This window comes from Peromyscus maniculatus, chromosome 8, assembly GCF_049852395.1.
Source record: "Peromyscus maniculatus bairdii isolate BWxNUB_F1_BW_parent chromosome 8, HU_Pman_BW_mat_3.1, whole genome shotgun sequence".
NCBI classification, from domain to species: domain Eukaryota; kingdom Metazoa; phylum Chordata; class Mammalia; order Rodentia; family Cricetidae; genus Peromyscus; species Peromyscus maniculatus.
Window position 1 is genome coordinate 56,933,003 of NC_134859.1, and position 27,213 is coordinate 56,960,215.

Genomic DNA, 27,213 nt, shown 5'->3' on the forward strand with positions numbered 1-27,213 from the left:
CAGTCTCATCCCCAGTACTGTAGCAGACATTGTGGGGTGACCCTTTTTCACTGTCCCTCCCCTCATTTCAAGGAGACTAAATAAGCAGTTCCTCGTTGAACACTCTGATATCCCCCACTCCTGGGAACTCCTTCAGATGCTTAGCCTATCCTCATTCCTAAGTGCCAGCTTCCAATGATCAGAAATACATTTTACTGAGAAATGCTAGTGGCCACACCATACCAAGTCCATAAAACTTCCTACCAGGCAACAGTCATTACATTCTCCTAACACCCAGAGAAGAAACAGAAATCAAGGAACAAAATACCCACCCAAACAAAAACAAATCCAGAAATCAGCACCTATACCTATAATCCCAATCCTGGATGACTAGATGCTAGCATAGAAAGAAAATCAGTAACAGCCAGGTCAATATGTCTCCACTAGAACCCAGCTATCTTACCTCAGCAGGCTCCGAATATTCCAACATAGTGAAAGCACAAGGAAAAGAACTTAAAAGGCTATATGATTATGATAGAGGTTCTCAAAGAGGAAATTAATAAATCCCTTAATAGAATTCAGGAAAACACAAACAGTGTAAGGAATGAATAAATGCCTTTAAAAATCCAGAAAAACACAAATAGTGGAAGGAAATGAATAAAACTGTTCAAGACCTGAAAATGGAAACAGAATCTATAAAGAAAACCCAAACTGAGGGTGAAAATGTTTGAGAAGCACCTCTTCCTTTCATATTCATTAGACATTCACTTTCAAGGGAAAAGAATCATCTCATTGTTTCCATTTCCATACTCCCAGTCCTGCTTTTATTATGGTGGGTCAGGTGGTTTTGAGACTGGCCACTCTGGCCATAAGAGTAGTCTGGACAAAGCCTGAACAGATTTGCTGGCTCCCCTGGAAGTTTTCTGAGGTGTTCATCCCACATGAACATCTGACTGGGGAAAGTCAAGAGGGAGCATCTGGGTCCCTAAGAGATGTTCTGGAAACAGTGCCCTCAGAAAGACAACTCAGATGGCCACTGGTTTATAGATTTAGAAACTTAGGGCCAAAAGAAAGTCAGGCAGAGACAGGACTCAAAGGAGGGTGTTCATTCCTCAGCCACTAAGATGTCAGGATCACAGACAGGCCCTGTGTGACTTTTCAAAGAGGTCCATGATCAGGTGAGTATGGGTTTCCTTCAGAGCTTGGTAGACTTGGTCTTTACTGTCCCAGTTCCAGGACCTACTGAGTGAGGCTGAAGAGCTTCCTCATCTTGTTTTGGTTGGTGTTCTCAGCCCGCACTGTCTCATACTCCTCTTCACTCAGCACCAGACTATGCAGCTTGTCCAAGAGAGGGTCCACTGATGTCACTCGGGCCACCAGCTGCTCCCGATGCTGGTCCACAAAGTGTAGCAAAGCAGCAGCATCTAGGGATGAAGATGAGACTGGTATTGAGCATAGAGAAGCTCCTTCAGGTTTCCAACTGTCTGCCTACATCTGCTCTTTTCATGCATCTCATCTGCACCCTTGGCTCCCTTCTTCCTCTGGAAGGCCATTTGAAAAAATATCTGTATTCTTCCTGAGGCCAGTTATTAGTGTGACAGTCTGCCTAACCAGAAGGAGGGGTTCATGGTGGGGTGTTCAGGTTGGGAGTGGTGGAGTTATTGTCAATATTGGAAGAAGCAAGGGGCATGAGAGGAACTCTGCCCTGGGCATGTGCCTCTCCTACCTGTCCTGGTGAGGTTTGCAAAGTGAGGCTCCCTCTTTCTCACTGCCCTTCTCTGAAGGATCAAATGATCTACCAGCAGAATACTATTGGCTTATCTGGCCTTGCATAGTTGTTAGTTACCTTTGTGGGTTTCAACACTCTTGGGTGGTACAGCTCTGAGGTCTCCTGGAAGAAAGGAGAGATGAAGCATCTGTAATGATGCCTGTCACCAACACTCAGTGAACTCTTGAAACTCTCATTTATGCCTGCAATTTTGAGAATAAACTATAGAAATTCTGATATAATCTGGAAGGTGAACATTTCTTTACTCACACAGGAAATCTAAGCACCAGGCCTGTCATCATAGAGAGAGAAGAAATGTGAATGAGCAATAGACATTTCTCCCACAGAATCCTATCCTCAATTTTATCTTAGACTGTATTCCCTGTGGAGAACTAACCAAGTCACTTGCTGGCTTAAATCATTTAACATTTGATTCTGGGTAGAAAGCTATTTTCTTTTCCTTGTTTGACCTTGTACACTCACATGCCACAAATGTGTGTTCTTGATTTGACGGCAGAATCAAGATGAAGCAAGACTGCACACACAGGAATAGTGAATGAATTTTAGCACCAAGTGAAGGGGTTAATAAATTTCAGCACACGAATATGCTCCAAGGGTTTGAAAAGACCCTAATTTCACTGTGCTCTTACAGTTTAGAGAATCAGCCCAAGGACCCAAATGGAAGCCCTGGTTCTATTTGTGTGAAAACGGATGATATTTCTTACACTCCAGGCTAGTGGGACCATCTTGGTGTGTCCTGACTTGTATATAAACTGGAGCATCTAATGAAGGAAGTGGTTGAGTGACAATGAATTTAAAAACCCAACTGTAAGATTTTAGGGACATAGAACAGCATGATTATAATTTGTAGTATTTGAGTTCTGTCCTACATGGAAGGGAGTAGATCTTAGTGAGTCTCAAAGAAGAGAATGAACAAAATCATGAGGAAGATGTTGGCTTAATAAAGAAAAATTGCAACGTTGCCCCATAAGCTAATGATCATAGTATGAGATGTGTATGAACAGCATTTAACCTTTCCAATCACTCTACCAGTTATTCATTCTGATCTTCAGTTTATAGTTGAGGAAGGTCAGACTCAAAAGACTAAGTTCTGGTGAGATTCAAACCCTGGCCTGATGCTGGGGTAGGTCAGTTCTCTACCTGTGGTTCACTCAAGTCAAGGCTGAGCAAAGCCTATTTTTAACACGTGTAGCCTGATTCTAGCAGCTCAGGAGCAGGAACCACCACTGTTTGACAGCTGTCAAGGTCTGGACATCCCCAGAGGTACTGATTGGGGGAGCTTGGTTTTGGCATGTGGGCACTGGACTAAGACTATATTGTTACTTCACTCAAGAAATGTACTATTTGGTTTTCTATTGTCCATGTCAGCTTGAAAATATGGATGTGCTGTGGGATATCATTCTGTATGCTGTGAATATGTGTTGCTCTGATTGGTTGGTAAATAAAATGTGATGGCCAGTAGCCAGGTAGGAAGTATAGGTGGGGTAAGAAGACAAGGAGAATTCTGGGAAGAGGAAAGTTGAGTCAAAAGGTGCTATCCAGACATAGAGGAAGCAAGATGATAAGGAAAAACTGAAAAAAGGTACTAAGCCACATGGCTAGACATAGACAAGAATTATGGATTAATTTAAGTGCAAGAGCTAGTAAGTAATAAGCCTGAGCTAATGGCCAAGCAGTTGTAATTGATATAAGCTTCTGACTGATTATTTTATAAGTGGGTCATGGGACTGTGGGGGGCCAGGCAGACTGGAGAAACATTCATCTACATTTGGCGGCTCACCATTGGGCGCTGATCCTCATAGACCTAAGAAAGCTTAAAGATTTGCAATGCACACAAATGGAGCCACACTAGGCTTCCTAGTCTCACAGTCTCATGCCAGTAGCAGCATAAAGACTCATCTCCTAACAGCATGAACTCAACTGCATGGTGGATTCCTGTGGCGGTACGCAGTGGCATCTGCAAGCTCTGCAGCATGGTGCATGGTGGATATAGGTTTTGTTAGTACAAAAAAAGTTTTTTTGGGGGGCTACAGGCTGCTGCTGGATGGAGGCATAGACCCATTGCTACCCAAAGTTGGCAGTAAGCATGATTTTTCCAGAGTTGGCCGGAAACATAGTTCCGCCATGTTGGGAAGTTGAGGTAGGCAGAGCCAGCAGCCAAAGCTGCCATTTCAGTCCTAGCCACTGCAGTTTAAAGCAATAGATTTACAATAAGACAGATTCATACAGGATAAACCCTAAACATTTTAAAATGTATGTAAAAATGTACATAGGCTTAAAAAGGAGAGGAAAAGTAATACAGACAGTTATATAAATAAATACAAAGTTTTAAAAAATAAAGTCTTAAAAGAGAAAGTAAAAGTAATGTAAAAAAGAATCCATGTAAAGAGGGAAATCACACAGAGGGTCTGGATTATATTGTCTTTTGGATTTTTTTTTTTTTGGTTTTTTTATTATTATTATTATTATTATTTTACAACACCATTCAGTTCAACATAATAGCCACAGAATCCCCTGTTCTCCCCCTCTCGCCCACCCCTCCCCCCAGCCCACCCCCCATTCCCACCTCCTCCAGATCAAGGTCTCCCCCGAGGACCGGGGTTGACCTGGTAGACTCAGTCCAGGCAGGTCCATTCCCCCCTCCCAGACCGAGCCAAGTGTCCCTGCATAAGTCCCAGGATTCAAACAGCCAACTCATGCAACGAGCCCAGGACCTGGCACCCATACCACCCTGAACACGCCTGATCTCGTCTGATCTCGGAAGTCTTTTGGATTTTTAACTGCAGAGAGACATTTGATTGTAAAAGCTGCTGAGTTAAATCAATATGTATATTTTAAAGGTATCTCAATTCCAAAATTTATGTCTAAGGATATGTAGCTTTGTAAAAGAGGTTCTGCTTTTGTTTTCACAGAAGATGAGAACCTATGGATTGCTTCCAGGCTAATATGGTTTGATCAATAAAGACTCCCTGAGAGGTCTCCAGATGATCCAACATCCAGAACAGCTCCAAGACAACTGGCTCAAAAAATACAGCATCACAGACTACTCCACTCAGGACTTGACCATAATGCTTAATTTTCTCAGGATCCACATAAGACTACCAGCACCCCCTATCAGGAGGAAGTAGCCTAGAACACTACTCCCACATTCCCAAAAAATGGATTATGGATGTTTGTTTTTGTTAGAAATTGGTTACAAATTGTTATTGGCCATAGTCAATATCTTTATAAAAGAAAAAAAAGGGGATATGATATAGCTATGATAGGATGAAAGGGTAGATTATTGAACCTACTTTTAAAGAGCAACAACTTGTTTGAAATGTTTTACAATGGATTTTAGTTTATTGATACAAATTCAAAGTTAATTTTGTTATACTATATGTATATTTCTACTCTTGTTTAAGATATCATGTTTGTGTAGCTCATTTAAAATTGTAATGTATAATTAAGAAATACAGAATAATAATTAGTCTTCTATGATAGTCAAACTTATAGTCATGTTAATTAAGTGTTCTAGATATACATAGGCATATTTCAATTAGGTAGGTAATCTTCAAACTCTTCAAAGACCTGCAGAATATGGCATTTAAAATGTTTTAAAAACTCAGGCTTTCTGGACAGTGAGACACATCTGCTCATGGGTGCATCGATTTACTTCAAAGAGGAAGATGGACATCGAAGACGCTCCATATGGAATTTATCTTCTTCTTGACAAAAATATCCATCTGGGCAAGAAACTGCTTTTGCCTGGACTGTTGATTATATATTGTGTAAACTGGACATTCAGGACCCATAGGAAAGTGACCACTGAACTTTGCAAGGCAAGATGGTCCTTCAGGTTCCTGCTTTACAGGAGAAACTGCCAGACATTCTACAGGACACAGAGAGAAATAATTGAGAGACTCTAGGCCTATAGACTGAAGAAGGTTGCCCCAACATTGCATAGGAACCTTGGGTGACTGTCAAGGCAGCTAGCTATCTCTGTCATTCTAGATTTTTGGAAGTTGCTTACAATGCACTTTATATTTACTTAGGTAATATTATATCCTTCATAGGTCTTTGATGTAGTTGAAGACTAGATAGTTATAAGTATAATTTTCCTTGGTTGTGATAAAAGATAAGTTAGATATGAAACCTTAGATTCACAAATATAGGATAAATATAATGTTTTCTTTAATTTTGCCAAATATGAATAGACTAGATATTGTAACTGTAATCCTTGCTTGATAACTATTTTGTTATATGTAATTTTACTAGGTTAAAGTTAAAACCTTCCTTTTTGATTAGACAGAAAAGGGGAGGTGCTGTGGGATGTTGTTCTGTATGCTGTAATTGGTTTATAAATAAAATGCTTATTGGCCAGTAGCCAGGCAGGAAGTATAGACAGAGAAAGGAGATGAGGAGAATTCTGGGAAGAGAAAGGCTGAGCCAAAAGTTGCCATCCAGACATAGAGGAAGTAAGATCACAAGGAAAAACTGAAAAAAGGTACTAATCCACATGGCTAAACATAGACAAGAATTATGGATTAATTTAAGTGTAAGTTCTAGTCAGTAATGAGCCTGAGCTAATGGCTAAGCAGCTATAATTAATATAAGCTTCTGACTGATTATTTTATAAGCAGGCCACGGGACTGCAGGGGCCAGGCAGACTGGAGAAACATTCATCTACATGGATGAGTCTATAACAGCCAAATAAAGAAATAAATAAAACCCAAAATTTTGGACAGGAAAAACTAACCATGGAAATGAAAGCACTGTATAAGAAAAACTTATATATATATATATATATTTTAATATATATATATATTTTAATGTGTGTGTGTGCGTGTGTGTGTGTGTGTGTGTGTGTGTGTGTGTGTGTGTGTGTGTGTGTGTGTGTATCTGGAAGAAATTGAGGAAGGCTTTAGAAGATGAAAAGATAGTCTTCCTCCAATGCTCATTGTTTGAAAGAATAAATATTGTGAAAAATAGCCACCCTATTTAAAGCATTCTACATACTCAATGCAATCCCAATCAACATACCAGGGACATTCTTCACAAGCAATGTGGGAAGAAATGCTGAAATACACATGGAACCACTAGAGACATAGGATGTCCAAGGTAATTCTGAATAAAAACAATTTTTAGGAAAGCTTCATCACACATGACTTCAAACCAACACTACAGTCATAATAGTAAAAACAGCATTGTACTGGCATTAAGAGATGTGCAGATCAATAAAAAAGAATAGAAACCTAGATAAAAGTCCATACAACCATAGGTACCTGGCTTTTGACCAAGAACCCAAAATACACTTTGGAGAAAAGACAGCCATTTAAATAAATGATTCTGGAAAAAACTAGATAGCACTGCATGGAAGAATTAGGTGATGGGATGGCCAAACACCCTAATAGTTGTGCCATAAACCCCATCCAAGGACTGAGGAATTTGGATGCAGACATCCACGGCTAGGCCCTGGGTGGAGCGCTGGGAGTCTAATTAGTGAGAAAGAGGAGGGTTTATATGAGTGAGAAATGTTGAAACCAAGGTTAGATAAGGCACAGGGACAAATAACCAAATGAATGGAAACACATGATCTATGAACCAAAGGCTGAGGGGTCCCCAACTGGATCAGGCCCTCTGAATAGGTGAGACAGTTGATTGGCTTGATCTGTTTGGGAGGCATCTAGGCAGTGGTACCAGGTCCTGGGCTCATTGCATGAGTTAGATGTTTAAAACCTGGGACTTATGCAGGGATGCTTGGCTCAATCTGGGAGGAGGGGACTGGACCTGCCTGGACTGAGTCTATCAGGTCGATTCCAGTCCTCGGGGGAGACCTTGATCTGGAGGAGGTGGGAATGGGAGGTGCGCTGGGGGGAAGGGAAGGGGAGTAGGAAGGGAGAGAACAAGGGAATCTGTGGCTGTTTTGTGGAACTGAATAGTATTGTAAAATAAATTAATAATAATAATAATAATAATAATAATAATAATAATAATAATAATAAAGATTCCTATATCTCACCTTAAAAAAATCAACTCTAAATAATCAAAGACCTCAGTGTGGGACCCAATACTCTGAAGCTTGTAGAGCAAAAGTAGAAAGAACATTTAAACATAGTAGCATAAGTTAGGATTGCATGGATATGATTCTGATAGCACAGAAAGTAAATCCAATAATAAATCAATTGGATCTCAGGACACTCAAAAAGTTCTGTATAGCAAAGAAAATTTAATTGAGTGATGATGCATCCAAAAATGGGAGGAACTATTTTCCAGCTAATATCTGACAGAAGATTAGTAGTAGGAATATGTATGGAACTGAAAAACCTAAACAACAACAAAAATAGCACAATTCTGATGTTTACCATACGAGTAACAACAGAATTATCAAAGGAGGAAATACACATGGCTAAGATACACTTAGATATTAGGTAAATACATGTTAAAATTACTTATGATTCCAATCTCATTCCTTGAGAATGTCCAATAACTAGGATACAAATGATAATAAGTGCTGGAATGTATGTGAGGAAGGAGGAACACTTATACACTGCATGTGGGAGTGCAAACTAGTACAACCACTGTGGAAATCAATCTGATAGAACTACCATATAAACCAATATTGTCACTCCTGGAATATTTTCAAAGAAATATATATTCTACTATAGAAACATTTGCACAACTATGATCATTGAAGTTCTGTTCGTAACAGATAAGAAAAGCAACAAGCTTAGATATCCAACAACAGTTAATTATGCAGTGAAAATGTGGCACATATATATATATATATATATATATATATATATATATATATATATAAACTTTACCTGGTTTCAGAAAGGCTTCCCAAATGAGATTCATATGCTTCTTGTCTCTGATTTGCAGCATAATCCCTGAACCCATATGGCCAACGTAGATCTCAGAGAAGAGCTGGGATTCCCTGGTGCTCCGGTAGCACAGCTCTAGTTCCTGGAGAGAGAGGGAGGGAGAGGGGAGGGGGAGGGGAGAGAGGCTATGTTAGAAGCCTCTACTCATGTGAACAAGGGCTTCCCATACCCCCATACTTCCTTGATCATAGACACTTTAGACTCTGGCTGTCATTTATTCTGAGGTAACTCACAGCATTTGAATGTACATCTTTACTCAGTGAAGTGTTTATACTTTCCCATTTTTATAACTGAATTTAGGCTTCAGTTCTCTATAGGGGCAAAACAGGTTTCTCTCACAACAAAGGGCCATTTATCAACAACACCCTTACATTCAGGGATGAGGGAGAGAGCACATACAAGGCCTGAGTCAGCCTCACAATGTCTCAATGACAAATCCGGAAGCCCCCCTAACTGAGTGATGTTGAGACTTGCTCAGGTATTTCAAAAAAATGGTAAAACTGAACCTCAGCCAATTAAAAGTATGCTAGTGTAACTGCTGCTTGCTTAACCAATTTATGTTTGAGATGTCCAAACTATTTCTGAAATTCTCCTAGCTGTGCTTAAAAAGAGCCTGCATGAGCCTCTCAGAGTCAACACAATTTTATACAGGTGTTTGACTCCTGCATGCTTATAAATGAACACTCTTTGTTCTTGCATATTGTTTTAGTCTGGGGACTTTCCTATAGTGTTTTCTCAGACCCTTACACTCAGAAGATTTGAACATTGTGGAAGAGGACATAGAAAGAATGTAGCAACATAGATAAGGATAATGTTTATGGACCCAGCTGTGACCCCCATCATGCTGTTTCTTTTCTCATCACTCTGACAAAAACATAATGGGAAGCAACTTAAGGAAGTGGGCTTATGTTGTTTAGTTTCATGGCAGAGAACACATGGAAGCTGGGGATCCATTCTTTGTGGCAGACAAACTTATGGCACAGCTTGGTATATCTCAAAAGATTATCAAGTCTGAGGTAGGTAGAAGGGCATGGCTATAAAGCTCATGGTCTGCCACTAGTGGCCTGCTTGTGATGGCCAGGCTTCACATATTTGTTTCCACAACTCCCCAATTACTATCAGTGACTGGGGATACAGTGTTTAACATATACACCTGTAGGACACATTTCAGATTCAAACCATAATGAGTGAAAGCTCATCCTGAAAGTCCTGCTCATGCATCTCAAGCCAGGTCTTGCTATCCATGTTAGTCTAACCTCTTCTCTGCACCATATTGAATGTAATTCCTCAGTTCTCTAGGCCTTCTATATTCCTTTGTGGTCCCTTATATTGCTTTTCACCTAACTTTGATGTATTCTTGCTCATCTCAAATTGCTGTGGAATAATCCTCTTGTACACTGTAAAGATTTGTCACTTGTATTGGTTTAATAAATTGCTGATTGGCCAGTAGCCAGGAAGGAAGTATAAGCAGGGCAACCAAACTAAGGATAATGGGAAAGAGAAGGGCAGAGTCAGGTGTCACCAGCCAGATGCAGGAGGAGCAGGAGATGAACATGTCATGCTAATAAAGGTACTGCCATGTGGCAAAGCATAAATAGAAATATTGGTTAATTCAAGTGAAAGAGTTAGCTAGTAACATGCCTGTGCTATCAGCCAATCTTTTAAAATTCATATTTAGCCCCTGAGTTGGTTATGGGGGACCAGGTAATTGGGGCAGGAAACATCTGCTTACACATGGCACCCAACTTGGGGCAAGAATTTCCACATAAAACAGGAGAATGCTTAAAAATGATTCTAAACACCCAAAACCAGAGTCAAACTCAACCTCTTGGTAACTGCTTTTTCTCTAGTGGGCTGTTTGCTGGCAGAAGCATAGCTCTTTTAAGAGACAGCTTCCTGACTCAGCATTAGTGGCAAAAACAGGTGGCTCTTTTAAGAGGCCCTACTACCAAACATTTATATAGTGTTTATGAGCAGCCAGCAACACATTACTCGGTGGTGGCATGGATCTAGAAACTTCCCATTGTTGGGGCAGTAAACATGGTTCCCAGAGCTGGCAGTAAATGTACCTCTGCCATGAGACTAGAAACCGAGGGGGAGAAGCCAGCACCAGCATGCCATGATCTAAGTTACACAGCGGTTTTTTTCTCATACATACAGAAAAGATTACAGATGTGCAGTAAGAACAGATTCAGGCCGGGCGGTGGTGGCGCACGCCTTTAATCCCAGCACTCGGGAGGCAGAGGCAGGCGGATCTTTGTGAGTTCGAGGCCAGCCTGGGCTACCAAGTGAGTTCCAGGAAAGGCGCAAAACTACACAGAGAAACCCTGTCTCGAAAAACCAAAAAAAAAAAAAAAAGAACAGATTCAGACAAAAACAGCCTCTAAATGCGCCACGGTGTGTTTATAAATATGCATAGCCTTGAGAGAGAGAAAAAAGAATATATAAATCTTAAATTAAAAAATATAGTTTTAAAATAAAGTCCTTAAAAAGGAATAGAGTAATAAAAAAAAGAATAAGCCACATAAATATGGAAAATATACAGAGTCTGGATACTGTATGTTATTGTATTGTCTTTAAGTTTTTTCACTACTAATGAACAAATGATAACTGCTAAGAGACATTTGGTTATGAAAGCTGCTAGATTAAGCCTACCTATATATTTAAAAAATATCTTGACTTCAAAATTTAAGTCAAAAGATATGTTACTTTGGGAAAGAGTTCTTGCTTTTATTTCCATAGGAAATAAGAGGTTCTGGATTCATTCTGGGTTAAGAAAAATCAAGTTCCATTGAAGAATACTCCCTGAAAAATCTCCAATGGGAAGGGATGGCACAGATGATCCAACACTTCAGAGCACTTCTGTTGCAGTTTTCTCTGAGTTCTGCATCTAGAACAGCTTCAAGGCTACTGGCTGAGATGATTCAGCCTCACAGAATACTCTAGTCAGGACTTTACCATAATCCTCAATTTTCTCAGGCCCCCCAAAGATTACCAGCACCTCCCAATCACAGGAAGAAGTTTAGAAAACTACGTCCTCATTCCCAACATATTGGTTATAAATGTTTGTTTTCATTTAGGAGGGTTGGTTACAAATTGTTATTGGTCATAGTCAAAAAAGGCTAAAGAAAAGAGTTAAATTCAGAGATCTCTTTCTAAAAGAAGAAAGGGGGATATAATATAGAAATGATGGGGGTAAAGGGTGGATTATTGAATCTACTTTATTCACAAAAAACAACTGTTAATCTTACATATTTTACATTGGTATGGATTTTAGTTTATTGATACAAATTTAAGTCATTTCTATTATGCTGTATTATGTTTCTACTCTTGTTTAGGATATTGTGCTTATCACAGCTCATTTAAAAATATAATGTATAATTAAGAAATACAGATTAATAGCCATCTATAATAATCAAACTTATAGTCTTGTTAATGATGTTTTCAAGATAATACACAGACATATTTCAGTAGACATATGACCTTCAAACACTTCAAAGACCTACCAAATATGGCATTTAAAATGTTTTAATAATTTAGGCTTTTTAGGACAGTGAGTCACTTCTGCTCCTGGCAGCACTGATCTACTTTTAAAGAGGATGGTGGGCATCAAAGAAATTCCTTGTGGAGTTAGCTTTCTTTGTGGCAAAAGCTAGCCATTAGGTCAAGAAACTGCCCTTGCCTTGACTGCAGACAATACACTGTCCAAACTGGACAATTAGGACACAAGAAGGGTGACTGCCAATTTTTGCCATGACAAGATAGGACAGTCGTTCAAAATTTCCTACTTCATAGGAAAGTCTGTCAGATATGCTAGGCCTGTAGTCCACAGTTGGATGCACCAATATTACAGAGGAACTTTGGGTGACTGCCCCTGTCATTAGGTAAAATTTCACCTTTCTGAAGTCTTTGATGGAGTTGAAGACTATATAGTTATATTTATAGCTTTCCTTAGTTATGATAAAAGATAAATTAGATACAAAACTTTGGACTTACAAAGACAAGATGGATAGAATATTTTCTCTAATTTTGGCAAATACAAATAGATTGAATATTGTGACTGTAATTATTACTTGATAACTGTTTTTGTTGTATGTAATCTTACTATGTTAAAGTTAAAACATTCCTTTTTAATTAGATATAAAGAAGAAATGCTGTGGAATAATCCTCTTGTACCTTGTAAAGATTTGTCACTTGAACTGGCTTAATAAAACATTGATTGGCCAGTAGCCAGGCAGGAAATATACACAGGGTAACCAAACTAAGGATGATGGGAAGGAGTTAAGGCAAAGTCAAGAATCACTAGCCAGGCACAGAGGGAAGCAGATGAACATGCCATGCTAATAAAGGTACTGCCAGATTTCAAAGCATAAGTAAAAATAGTGGTTAATTTAAGTGTAAGAATTATCTAGTAACAGACCTGAGCTATTGAATGAGCATTTATAATTAATATTTAGCCTCTGAGTTGGTTATTTGTGACCGGGTAGTCAGGACAGGAAGCATCTGCTTACACCAAATCCCACTTGTTTTCTCCCCAATCTCAGCTTGCTGCAAAGCCTTGTAACCTGCCTCACAGGTTTCCAAAGCCTAGCATTTGGCCCTAAATGCAAATGCATGGATACTCACTTTTGGGATGAATTCCAACTTCTTGGAAGCAGACACTGTGTAGCGTGAGCCAATGTAAAGAGAGTCTAGTGGAGGTGGTTTATTTATTCGAACAAACTGAAATTTCGTTTCTTCATCATCAATGGCCTAGGGAACATTGCAGACAGCAGTTTAGCTAGATTTCTGGGCTACAACATCTATCTGGTCTGAATAAGCTGAGGTGATTGATCAGTACATTTCTGTGGGGTGGAGTGATGACAACTCCTGGTCTCCTTTCTGCCATGTGTTCAGCCACATAGACTGTTGAATTATTGGCTCCTATCATGGTCATTGTGGGAACAGGGTCCCTGCCATAAAGGAAGGGAGATGGCTATATGTTGGGCAGGGAGCATTCCCATCCTCCTGATGGGTGGAAAAAGGCCATCGAAGGCTTTGCAGAAATAAAAGGGAATTAAAGGCAGTTGTGGGAGAATCTGGTATGAGGGGGTTAAGAAGAGGGCAGAATCATAAACACCATCATTCACTTTATAGAACTGCATTCCCACTCCAAGTGGAGAATCTCTCCAAGGTGCTCACTAGTTGCATTTCAAGTTTTCTGTCAGCCCACCCTAGCCCCACTTTTGTGGTCCTCAGTGTCACCTTCCGAATGGTGCAGTCATTAGGGATCAGGTAGAGATGAAGGGTGACTTCCTCAAGATTGAGGTGATAGTAGATCAATGTGATGGAAGTGATGGGGATTAAGTGTCTGACAGCAGGGAATATTCTCAGTAGAACTCCCATAGGGGAGAAGCTTGGATTTTCCAAGATTGTGTAGCACTGCCCAATCACTGCTGGCATTTCTAGGACCATTCCATCTTCTTGAAAGTGGGCTACATGGAAGCAGGAGATGTCCACCTTTCCCTCTGTGAAAGAACAGATTCAAAGATGCAGATTTGTTTCCATTGTATCATGCTTGGCAAGAAAAATAGCACCAGAGGATTTAGAATGAGTATGGTGGTTTGAATGAGAATGGTCATTGTAGTTGGTGGAACTGTTTGGGAAGGATTAGAATGCATGAATTTTTGGATGCAGGGTGTCACTCAGGTGGGCTTTGAGATTTTAAAAGCTTATTCTGTTTCTAGCTTCATTTCTCTCTCCCCTACACTTGACAATAAGGATGTAAGTTCTCATCTACTGCTCCATGCCTGCCTGCCTGCTGCCATGCTCCCTGCCATGATGGTCATGGGCTCTCACCCCTTGAAACTCCAATCCTTCCCAAATCTTTCTTCTGTTAGTTGCATTGGTCATGATGTCTTTTTAGCTTTTACTTTGAAGTTTATGTGAAAAGCCGTGAACAAGAAAATCTTAACTTTTATTAATTAATCCCCAGCGAAACATAGCAAATCAGCAAACCATTTCCATACCATTGATTTACCATGCAGGGAGGTGAATGTGACCTGGTCCTTGTGGTGAATCATGTAGACTGCCCCTCATTGGCAAAGCCTTGTCTTTGGCCCTAGATAACTGCTGGGGGAGCATTCACAGCGGAGTGAAAGTTCTTGATAGTCTCATCTATAGGTGCTATAAAGAATATTGCCTCAGAGGCCATTGTCAGAGACTGGACGCCCAGTAGGTTCTCTGAGATGCTGCTATCACCAGTAACAGTGTCTTGGTGTTGGCAGTGTTCACTAATGTGTTTGTTGCTGGATGCAGTTTGCTATTATGAAAGAGACGTTGAGGTACCTTTGTCCACTGAAGACAAGCTAGATGTACCCATAGAATTGTTAATGTCAAATGTGAACTTGATGAAATCTAGAATCAACTTGGATACAGGCCTCAGGGCATGATAGGAAACTATCTTTATTGCACTAATGATTTGGGAGGACCTACAAACTGTGGCATCCATGGCCTACAATCAAGGGTTGTATAAAATGGAGGTCACATGAAGACAAACATTCCATGGTTTATGTTCCCTCTTTTGACACAAGGTTATGAGGAACCACAAGCTCCATGTTCTCAGACTCCCATGTCATGATGAACTATGTTTTTGAACTGTGAGGCAATATAAATCTTTTCTCTAAGTTTCTTTGCTCAGATATCTTGTTTGGGATACAAGACATGTAACTTAGACAGAAAACTGATTCCAGGAACTGGGTCATTGCTGTAATAAACCTGATCATATGGTTCTTAGGCCTTTGGAAGCATTTTGTGGCTAGACTGTAGAAGAGTTTGGTATTTAGGACTAGAAAAGCCCTACCTTGTTGAGAGTAGAGCTTACTGGGACATTCTGGAAGAAGCAGGAAGACAAGAATGCTGAGAGAGAGAGTGGAGTCTGGTTCATGACACTTTCAGAGAGTAGCAAGGTTTCTATAGGGAAGTGTAAATGGATCCCTTCATTCAACAGCTTGGCCAAGAATCTAGTTTCATTATGTAAATGCTCTGAATGTGAGTGAAGTTGAAATTACAGATCAAAGACTAATTTGGCAGAAAAAGTTTTAAGACAGGAAACATTCATCCTGATTCAAACAAACAGCTGTAATTATTAGAGATCAGCATCACTGAAGGGAAAAGTGTACTGCATTGTGGCAATAGGAAAGGGTTTCCTAAAGGTAAAATCTCACTCTTTATAGGCTTAATCTTGCACAGGTCCAAATTCATTTAATAGCCAAAAGTCCTAACTATTTGTTTCTGGTTCGACAAAAGTAAATGTCCACCTCTTTCATTGCTCTCCCACTCTGTCCCTATTCCAGCTTGACCATCTCATTCCCTTATGTTCTCATCCCCCATGCCCTACTCTCTATAGGCTCCCCACCCCCAGTTTACTCAGGAAGATCTCATCTATTTTCCCTTCCCAGGGTGATCCATGTGTCTCTCTTAGGGTCCTTCTTGTTAGCTAGCTTCTCTGGAGCTGTGGGTTGCAGTCTGATTATCCTTTGCTTTAACCTAGTATCCACTTATGAGTGAGTACATACTATGTTTGTCCTTCTGAGTCTGGGTTACCTCACTCAGGATAATATTTTCTAGTTCCATTTATTTGCCTGCAAATTTCATGATGTCATTGTTTTATACTGCTGAGTAGTACTACATTTTGTATATGTGCCACATTTTCCTTATCCATTATTCAGTTGAGGGGCATCTAGGCTGTGTCCAGGTTCTGGCTATTACAAATAATGCTGCTATGAACATAGTTGAGTAAGTGTCCTTGTGGTATGATTGAGCATTCCTTGGGTATATGTCCAAGAGTGCTATAGCTGGGTCTTGAGGTAGATTGATTCCCAATTTTCTGAGAAACTGCCATACTGATTTCCATAGTGGCTGTACAAGTTTGCACTCCCATCAACAGTGGAGGAGTGTTCCCCTTACTCCATATCCTATCCAACACAAGCTGTTATCAGTGTTTTTTACCTTAGCAATTCTGATGGGTGTAAGAGGTATCTCAGAGTTGTTATGATTTTCATTTCTCTGATGACTAAGTATATTGAGCAATTCCTTAAGTGTCTCTCAGCCATTTGAGATTATTCTGTTGAGAATTATCTCTGTTTAGGTCTGTATCCTATTTATTACTTGAATTCTTTGGTATTTTGATGTTAGTCTCTTGAATTCTTTATATATTTTGGCTGTTAGATGTGGGGCTGGTGAAGATATTTTCCCATTCTGTAGGCTGTCATTTTGTCTTACTTATCATGTCTTTGGCCTTACAGAAGCTTCTCAGTTTCAGGAGGTCCCATTTATTAATTGCTGCTCTCAGTGTCTGCTACTGGTGTTATATTTAGGAAGTGGTCTCCTATGCCAATGCATTCAGGGCTACTTTGTGCTTTCTCTTCTATCAGGTTCAGTGTAACTGGATTTATGTTGAGGTCTTTGATCCACTTGGACTTGAGTTTTGTCTATGGAGATAGATATGGATCTATTTACATTCTTCTACATGTCCACATCCAGTTATGTCATCACCATTTGTTGAAGATGCTTTCTCTTTTCCATTGTATAGTTTTGGCTTCTTTGTCAAAAAATTAGGTGTTCACAGGTGTGGGTTAATGTCAGGGTCTTCAATTTGATTCCATTGGTCCACATGTCTGTTTTTATGCCAATACCAAACTGTTTTTATTACTATAGCTCTACAGTAGAGCTTGAGGTCAGGAATGGTGATACCTCCAGAAGTTGCTTTATTGTACAGCATTGTTTTAGCTATCCTGTGTTTTTTGTTTATTCCATGTGAAGTTGAGTATTGTTCTTTCCAGGTCTGTGAAGAATTGTGTTGGGATTTTTATTGGGATTGCACTGAATCTATAGATTGCTTTTGATAAGATTGCCATTTTGGGATAGGGAGAAATCAGGTGCTAGGGAAGTTCCTAGGAATCACAACGATGACTCCAGCTTAAACTACTAGCTATAGTGGAGAGGGTGCCTGAATTGGCTTACCCTAGTAATCAGATTGGTGAATACCCTAACTGTCATCACAGAGCCTTCATCCAGTAACTGATGGAAGCTGATGCAGAGATCCATAGCCAAGCACCAGGCCAAGCTCCAGGAGTCCAGTTAAAGGGAGAAAAGAGGGATTCTACAAGCAAGGGTCATCAAGATCATGATGGGGAAACCTACAGAAACAACCAAACCAAGATAGTGGGAACTCATGAACTTCAGATCAACCAGATGTGGAGCCTCCATGGGACTGGACTAGGCCCTCTCTCTGCATAAAGGAGATAGTTATATAGCTTGATCTGCTTCAGAGGCCCCCCCTGGCAGTAGGATCAGAATCCATCCTTTGTGCATTAGCTGGCTTTTTATAGTCTACTACCTACAGTGGGACACCTTGCACAGCCTTCATGCAGGGGGCTGGGGGGGGGCTTGGACTTGCCTCAACTGAATGTAGCTCTACTGACTCCCCTTGGTAGGCCTTACCTTGTAGTAATGGGAATAGGAAGGAATGGGAGTAGGTTGGATGGGGGGGGCTGGGAGTGTGGTAGGAGAGAAGAAAGGAGGATCTGTGGTTGGTATGTATAATAAATAAAAATTTCTTAATAAAAATCAAGTTTAATATATAAAAAAGTTAAAAAAGAAAAGTAAATGTCCAAGAAAGTGTTTCCCCATGGTCAGTACATCTTAAAGCTGTCATCTGAGGGGGTAAGGCAGGTTACATCTCTAGCTGGAAGCAGAACTTGTTAGTGTCATCCCTATTAGATATTTAGGCTGGAAAGATGTAAGATTGAGGGGTCACTGTGTCATGCTGCAGTTTCAGATAGCAGTTGAGGCCAGGCAATGTGTCTGAGTCAAAGATCCTGCAAGGATATCCTGAGAGCTCATTCTATGGATCATTGAAATTGATGCCTAAGTTGTAATGGAAATCCTAGGATATTGGAGAAACCAGAACCACAATTATATCACCAAAGAAAATTGTATGCAAGGAATAGACAGATGGCCCAAGGGAGAGGCCATGTGTGCTTTATGTGGTGCAAGTGAAGATGTGGAGCTAACTATGTTCTTTGGAGTCTAGTGAATGACATTAAGAGCTCCACAGCTGGACATGAAGCTGCAGAAGTTGGTGTTTATGCTGATGGAGTTTTTGTCTAGCTGTGCTCTGATTATTCCTTGGTATGCTCTGATTCCTCCACTTCTGAGTGGCAATGTTCATTCTGTGTCATTGTATGCTGAGAGTATGTAACTTATTCTCTATTTTATAGGAGATCATAGTTAGGACATTGCCTTGAATCTCAGATAAGACATGATCTTTATGAATTTTAAAACTGTTGGAATTATTAAAGACTTTGGGGACCTTTGAAATTGGATCTTACTTTGCATTATGAGACAAAACTGAAACTTTGGAGACATGAGGTGGAAAGTTAGGATTTAAAATGATGTGCTTAGGTGTCAAATTGACCCTGGGTGGAACTGTGATGTTGAATGTAACTTGTCAGCTTGATATGATCCCTGCTAATGGAGGCACCACTCCGCCATCCACCATTTGCATGTCCTCTCAGCACCAAGTTTGCTTCCAACTTGCACCAGGAGAAAGAGTGTTGCAGTGTGTATTGTTCACCAGAGAGCATTTCTATTTCTCTTGGGTGATTATTTTGGAATCAATAAGAGGCAAAGAATGAGACAATAGACTTACTACTCCAGGAAGTGGTACAACTTGGAAATTCAATTAGTGATGCTAGGTAATAGTTTCAAGATGGAGCTCCTAGTATTAAAATTTCCCTTGTGTGCCTGTTTGGGGACTTGAATCCCTGGCTTTCCCCAAGTCAGCTTCAGCCCCAGCCCTAGAATCTGGCATTTATCCCTGCTTTCTGATGTGCCAATTTTAACAGCATTTGAGGAGATGTTGTACCTCTCCAACTTCTCTTCTTGCTAGAGTAAACGCTAGTCATGATCTTCCCAGGATTTAACGGGACCATGTAGGACTGGATTTTTATTGTTAATACCATAAGTTTACTGACTCATTTAAGATGACTTACCAAGTTCTTTCATTTCTTCTCTCATTTTTTTTTTGACAGGGACTTACATCATATTTGTGGATAGAGGTCATAATTAATTCTCCTGCCTTAACTTCCCAAATTCTGGCATTACATGTATGTGCCACCACCTGGCCCTGTGACTGTCCTTCCTACAATGCAACAGAATCACCTTCTTTCAATATTCCAATGGGGGAATTGTCTGATCTGAGGGTAAGAAACAAGAAAGGCGGTGGCTGCAGGGAAGCTTGCAAGTGTTGTTGGGGAGATCGTGAGCTCTGTGTGGACCTGCTAGATGGGCCTCAGACATACTAGGAAGGCATCATCCAGCAACAGTGCTCCTGGTGTCAGGGTCTGGAGCTCAGGTCTCATGTGTTTGTGAGTGTCACTATTGTTTATATTTGTTTTGTGAGTTCTTTTCAACCAAGTCCTGCTTGGTTTCTTCATCTTCATTTTTTCTTCTTGTGGGTTGCCATTAAATAGGGGATGCTTAACTTGTTTTTTATTCATTGTTCTTCTATTGGCTGGAGCAGCCTGTGTTTCTGTTTTACTTCTCATGACTTCTTCAGTGTTATGCCTCCTCTTTTGTGGCTTCTCATCACCTTTATACAATGAACAAACACATCTTCATCTGCTGTGAGCTGGATTCTCCTGGTCTCTATGGTGGGCTTATTCCTGTGTTGCTTGAAGCAAGATAGGTAATCGGCCTTATCAGCCACTTGTACAACACCTGTTTCCTTGTTGTTGTTGCTTTTTCCTATCATAAGCAGAGTCTGGCTGTGTAGTCTAGGCTGCTCTTGAATTCTAAATTCCCCCCTTCAGCCTGGAGAGAGTTGTAGTAATGGCTTTCTTCATGAGATATTTCACTGGGAATCTTGCATTTATTAAAAAATCTTCTCCAGGAATCTTTGGTGATGTCTGAGGTTGGAACACATTATGAGATCTCCTTCTTTTCTTAGGAAAACCCTCTTCTTTGGCTCCAGTTCTCAAATGGAATCTGGTGACATCATTTTTCTCTCTGCCTACAGCAGTGTAATAGCTTACAGAGTTGGTAGACCCTGAGTACCAAATGAGGCTTGCTTGTTTCCTTTGTTTTACTTTGCAACAATATCTTCATATTGCTCCATTTATTCTCTGTTTACCTGCTAAGTTCTTGGGAGATATGCTGTGTAAAGAGCACTTAATAAATGACAGTTAATATTGCTACTGAGGATATCAATTTCCACTAAGGAAACTCCTTTAGATAAAACAAAAAGAAAGTCATAAGGCTGAAAGACACGTGCTTCAAAGAAGATACATCAGACAAGAAGGGATGACAAAACATCTCAGTGTCCACCTTCATAATTTGCTCTGCCTCTCTAAGGAAGTCATGGACCTTCCTCATCACCACCAGCCTACACTGTCCAATATGACCTGTGAACTCCACCCAATACCACCACCCTACTCCTTATGCTTCCCTTGGTTACCTTGGAGATCCACAAAATGAGGGAGGTGCACAGCAGCTACAGCTCCCTGCTCAGCCTTGATGTCAAACAGAGGCCCAGCCACCATGTGACTGTGCTGCAAGGGAGTCTTGTCCAGGTATTGGCTCCAGGCACAGAATCCAATCTCAATGGTCACTGCCTTTGTCACCACAAAGCAGAGTCCTGAGTTGGGACAGTGGTAGGAACCAGGCACAGGGAACTGAACTCTAGACGAGGGAGAGGCAGACACCAATGGACACCAGCTCTGCTCCTCTGCTGGGTGCAGACCCAGGGCAGGGCTGGGGACAGCAGACTTCAGCCAGATGGCTCTGAGTTCTTGTTCCTTTGCTGTCTGTCTGTGGATCTCTAAGTCATTTAACCCTCAAATCTGTTTCCTCATCTGTACACAGGGGTAATAAGGACAACACCATCCTATGAACCTGTGAGTACTGAGTGATCTATAGAAAACCTACAGGTAACACACACATAGAGCAGTTGGATATGCCTGTGATGGTGATGAGGGTGATGAAAGAGAGGTGTGTGTGTATGTGTGTGTGTGTGTGTGTGTCTGTGTGTGTGTGTGTATGTGTATACACATGTTCACACACCTGCATGTGTGAAGTCCTAGGTATCAAACTAAGAAGTACCTCTTCAATTTTTAGTGTTTAGATTCTTAAAAACTGTATTTCCCCAAAATAAGAGATCATCTACTAATATTACTGACAAATCCTTGGCCCTTCAACAATACTTTACCAAGATCTTCAGTGATTTTTCTCAAGGCTTCTTATTTTATAACTAACTGGTAGACAGGTGTCAATTTCTATGAAAGATAGTTGATAATAATAGTTTCTCCACACTGATTGTGACAGTGCTGGAGGACAGTAACAGGTTATGGAAGACATCATGACTGTGGAAACAATCACTCATTACTCGTGGGACTATGGCCCTTGGAGGATAAAGGTGCTGTATGCATCCTCATGTTCTAAGTTTCTAGTGGGTTTTTGGCACACAGTAGTTGTTAGTGAAGCAGGAGTGCAAAGACTACAAGGATTTAAGGGAAATCTAAGAGACAGGAGAAAGGAAATATAATGAGGGGAGGGATGCTATTTATATCATGAATAAAATAACTAGCAAAAAGGCAACATTTCAGATAAGAGCCAAGTTGAACACAGACTGTTCAGATAAAATGAAGGACTCACATCAACTCTGTTGATATGGAAATGGTGTGCTGGTTATAGATGATGAAGCTCTGTCTTAACTATAGGGGAGGCATAGTGAAATGTTTGTGTGTGAAGTCACCTGATGTCCTGGACTCACAATACTGTGACAGTGATGACAAAGGGGGAATGTGAGTAGTTGAAACAAACTTGGAAAAATGGTTGCTGGAGCTGAGTAATTAGACAGGGAAGTTCATGTGCTCTCCACTTTCATAAACTTTTGATAATTATATGAAAAAGATCTGTATTTTTATAAAACCTCAAACTTCCTTTTTCCCATCCTGTCCTTGCCTCCTGAATTAGTGAGGGGATGAGAAGACACAGTAGAGACCAGGTGAAAAGTGTGGAAATTATACCGGGGAAAGCCAGCCTTTCCCAGGCAGAGCTCACTCACCGGTATAGATTTTTCTCTTTGTCAACCACCTCAGTAGCCACAGGCCCTGTAGGGCCCCAGAAGTCATTTTCAGTTCTCAGTGGTTCCAGGTGCTTGTGTCCTGGAAAGTCAGGAAAAGATGGATGGAAGGTCTTTAGTGGTGCAAGTTGTGAGCAAACCTCTAGAAATGGCTAGACAGTGGCTCATCTCCACAGCTTTCTCCAGTAACAGACCATTGCTGAACTCTTTATCAGGTTTTCCGGTTTAGGTCATAGCAGGAAGTGTGCCTGTAGTTTTCATCACTGTTCATCAGGCTACCTGCATGCTTTGCATATATATATATATATATATATATATATATAGTTTCATTATCGTTCCACTGTGGTTTTTGAGCAACCATCTCAACATAATACCTGCTCCCATGTAGCAGGAATCTTTAAAGTTCTTATTAATAAAATCAAACCTGAGGCCAGTTATTGGGGTGAATGCTGAAAGATCAGAGAAGTAGAACAAACCACAGCTTCCTCACCTCCACAGTTCCACAGCTGATCCTGTTTCCTCAGACTGGAATCTTCTGTGTTCTTATCCAAAATGAATCTCAGCTGAACTGTGCTGCTCAAAGCCTAAAAGTTTAACCAGCCAAATGCTTCTAGTTTCTGGTTTTTACACCTTATACATCTTTCTGCTTTCTGCCATCACTCCCTGGGATTAAAGGCTCACTTTTTGGGATTATAGGCATGTGTCACCATGCCTGGCTTTTTCCAGTGTGGCCTTGAACTCACAGAGATCCAGATGGATTTCTTCCTCTGGAATGCTAGGATTAAAGGCGTGTGCTACCACTGCCTGTTCCCTATGTTTAATATTGTGGCTGTTCTCTTTTCTGACTCCAGATAAGTTTATTAGCATGCACAATATTTTGGGAAACACAATACCACCACACTCCCAAGCCAGCTCTTGTGTTTTCTTTCTTACTGGTCTATAAGTGTTCATTTTCCTAGAATGTCCTCAAGTGGGTATGTTGAAAAACAAAAGAACGTAACTCAAAATGTAGATGATCATGGATAGGGAGGTGAGTCCCAGGACATAGCAGCTTGTAATGAGACACTGAGCCCTGGTATAGAGCCTGATGCAAGCCACAGACTTGACAAAGAGGCATCAGCAGGCCTCAAGTCTGGGATAGAAGGAAGCAGTATTCCCTCTGGGTTCTAGGTGTGGAATGTGTTGAAAGGGCTGATGCTCTTATTGTGGAGCATGTACTGTTCCATGTCAGAGACAGCGATAGAAATGATGACCATCTCCAGGACATCTGTTTCAGATAATGTTTTTTGTAGATGACAGGGACATTGCACCAATGACATCTCAACAATATCTCTGCCTCAACGTCAGTTCTAGTTGACATGCTAATATGGATGGAAGAAATCTGATAATGCCCCACTCCTAAATGAAGAGCTATAAGCAATTAATAGCTGGTAGGAGAGAGATAAAATCAGTCTTCCCCAGGTAGAGTGTCCTAATAGGTTACACAGTCCCGAGTGGTCAACCTGAAGCACATATGTATGACCACTATATAAAAACACATATACTTAACAATAATACTCAAGAACAGGTCATAATTTGAGAGATAGTTTTTTGGTGGGGCACAGGAGTTATTGGAGTGGATAGACTGAGGGCTGGAGATGATATAAATAAAGTACTTGTGTATTAAATTCTAAAAAAGCATATTAAAAAAGAAAGTAAAGAGTATATTAAAAAAGAAAGATGATTTCCTCCCACAGATGCCACTTCATCTACCAATTATGATGCTCTGGGTCTGAACCCATCACATACCTGACTGTAGTCTCTGATGCTTGAATGAGGTCAGGCTACCACCGGTTTCTTCTATGTTGGAGACTGACTCTGGACAGCTGTGTCTTGAACCTTGTGTTACCTGCCACGATTTATCAAGCCTCCTGTAAATAAGAGGCTTTTAGTCTAACCTAGGAATGTAGGATTAAATAAACCTCTTTAAATCAGCTAGCTGCAGGGGCCTGGGACCAAAGCGACCTCCTGCTGACCCTCCTTAGGAATTTTCTTTGTCCTCTCCTCACTCCTGCTCCCCCTCCCTACCTGAAGCCCTGTTTATAAGCTCTAACACCCAGTCAATAAACGAGACCTTGACGCAACTCAGACTGCTTTGTCTTTCTTCAAGCGCTTGGTCTCCTTTCCCTCTCACCCCCCATTGATTCACAGGTGGTCTCTCCTCGAGACCCTCGAATAACCTGGCCTGCTGGACGGGTCAAGTGGCGCCCAACGTGGGGCTCGAGGCACGGCGGCTCACTACTGGACGGCAAAGAGAAAACGTGGTCTGGCCAGACTCACTAGGGTAGAGGTGCCCCAACAGCATCACTCGTGCACCGCGGGCAGCCTTGAGGTAAGTGCCGTTCATCAATCAATGGGTAAAGCACTCTCTAAAGAGGCTCTCTTCATTAAGGAAATGAATAAATCAGGGAGAGGGGAATAAGAGTCAAAAACAAAGAAAGAAAAAAAGATTTAACTAAGTTTTTCTGTTTCGTGGAAGAAAAATGTCCCTGGCTGGTTATTAATGGCCTGGGCATCCACCCTTTGACGTGGAATAAAGTTGGAAAGGCTATCAATAACTTGCTTAAGGATGGAGAGTACGTCCCCGATGCATTCTTTAGTTTCTATGGAGTTATCAGAGATGTTTTAAAGGATTCAGAAAAGGATAGTAGGGTGTCACATCTTCTGGAACTTGCTGAGGACCTATTAAACGATGTGTCCATCCCAGAAGACGGTAAGAGTGAGGTTGTCACAAATCACATTGAACAAAAGACCAAAAGACCCACCGGGACCCTCAAGGGTCCAAAGGTTTATTGACATCTACCAGTAAGAGCGCTCTCTGTCTTGTCTCTGTCTCTGTCTTGTCTCGTTAAGTTTTGTGCCAGTCAACTGATTTGTACTTTGCAGGCTCTCACTGGGACAGACATGTCCGGACAGTGATCCTGGGAGGGAAAGAGAGACGTCTCATTCCCTGATTTGGGCAAGGGACCCCCTAGTCCCAAGCCATTTGGGGCCACCTCAGAGGTGACCATTTGATTTTAGGAGTCTCCTCCAGGGAGTGCTTAGGAGAGGAGCATCTTTGGGTACCTTTCCCCATGGTGGGAGGAAGTGCCACTTTGTATTTTGTCCCGGGAAATTGTTAGAGACATTTTGTGGGGTTTTTTGTATGTTTTATTGTGGTCATTGTTACTTTACACTCTGTTTCTCTTCCAAGAAATAAGGTACATGTCTGACTGACAGGGATGTGAAAGCCCCCTGATGTCTGTTTGATCTGGATTGTTTTTGGTGTGATTGAGCCTGGAGGGTCACTCTCCACAGAGCACATCAGGCTGTCATTGTTCTTGGAGGTTTGTTGGTTGTCTTGTTGGGGCAAAGTTTTTCTTTCGTGTGCCCTTTGTCTTGTGTGTAGTGTGTTAACTGTTCTCATGGTTGACTTGACTGTGACGGACGCTATGGGACAGTCCCCTTCTTCTCCACTAAACCTTTGCCTAGCCCACCAGAAGGATGTGCAAGCCACAATCGAGGGGCTTGCTTGCTGTGAGTGAGGCCATCATCATCTCAGTGCTGATGTGCCGGTACTTGGATTGTCTGTGCAAATGTCATCTGTTTCTGCTACTCACCTCCCTTATTTTCGTGGGGAGAAGGAGAGAGAGGCACAGCGAGGGCCACCTCCCTCCCTCCCTCCCTAGCTCTCTTGCTATCAGGACTGCAGGCAGCTGGCTGCTCTCACGAGGGTGGGGGTGCGTGCTCTCAGTACAGGCGGGCTAAGATTCTCATGTCCTGCTCTGGACAGGACAATAGCTGCCTGCAACTGACAAAACTGTGTGAACACTGAACAGAGAATCTGACTTTAGTCAGAGGAGTTAACAAAAACTTTTTTTCAGGAACACTGGCAGCCAAGGACATACTTTATGACCACTGCTCCCCCTCCCTTCCTTTACTGTGATAACTTCAAGGTCTCTTCTGCCAGCCAGGAATTTCTCTTGTTAACCCTTCTCTGTCCTGATTGTGAAACCTCAGTAAACCCTGCCCCCCCACTTCATCCCCTACAGACAAAAAAGCTAAAACCAGGATTCTTAAATGTAGATAAGAACTTAGACGCATTTTTCCAGGTGGCATTATCAACTACAGAAACTTAAGAAAACACAGAGTTAGGATATACGACCATCTGACAGAGACTAAGTGGTCATAAAACATCCCAAACTTCCCAAACTTCCCAAATCCCAGAGACAGCTCATAAAACTCCTAAATACGGTTGCTGAACAAATGAAAAATAAAGATAACATAAAAAACTACTGATATGAACCTAAAGAGGGACACGGGCAGTGGGAGATAAATTATGTGGTCTGTATTAGCTTCACAAAGAAAGGCATGTGCTCCTTCCAACCTCCCTGCTGTGTGTGAGAGGTTTGGAACTAGCCCCCATGCCAAGGCTT

The 27,213-nt window shown here is 41.1% G+C and overlaps 1 protein-coding gene and 1 pseudogene across 1 annotated transcript in view; both read right to left on the reverse strand.

Moving 5' to 3' along the window:
- Positions 1 to 27,213, reverse strand: part of LOC121826470 (NACHT, LRR and PYD domains-containing protein 1a-like) — a 265,206-nt gene that overhangs the window by 58,708 nt on the left and 179,285 nt on the right. The gene's annotated exons all lie outside the window — the stretch shown is intronic.
- Positions 1,056 to 27,213, reverse strand: part of LOC102914203 (NACHT, LRR and PYD domains-containing protein 1a-like) — a 57,206-nt pseudogene continuing 31,048 nt past the window's right edge.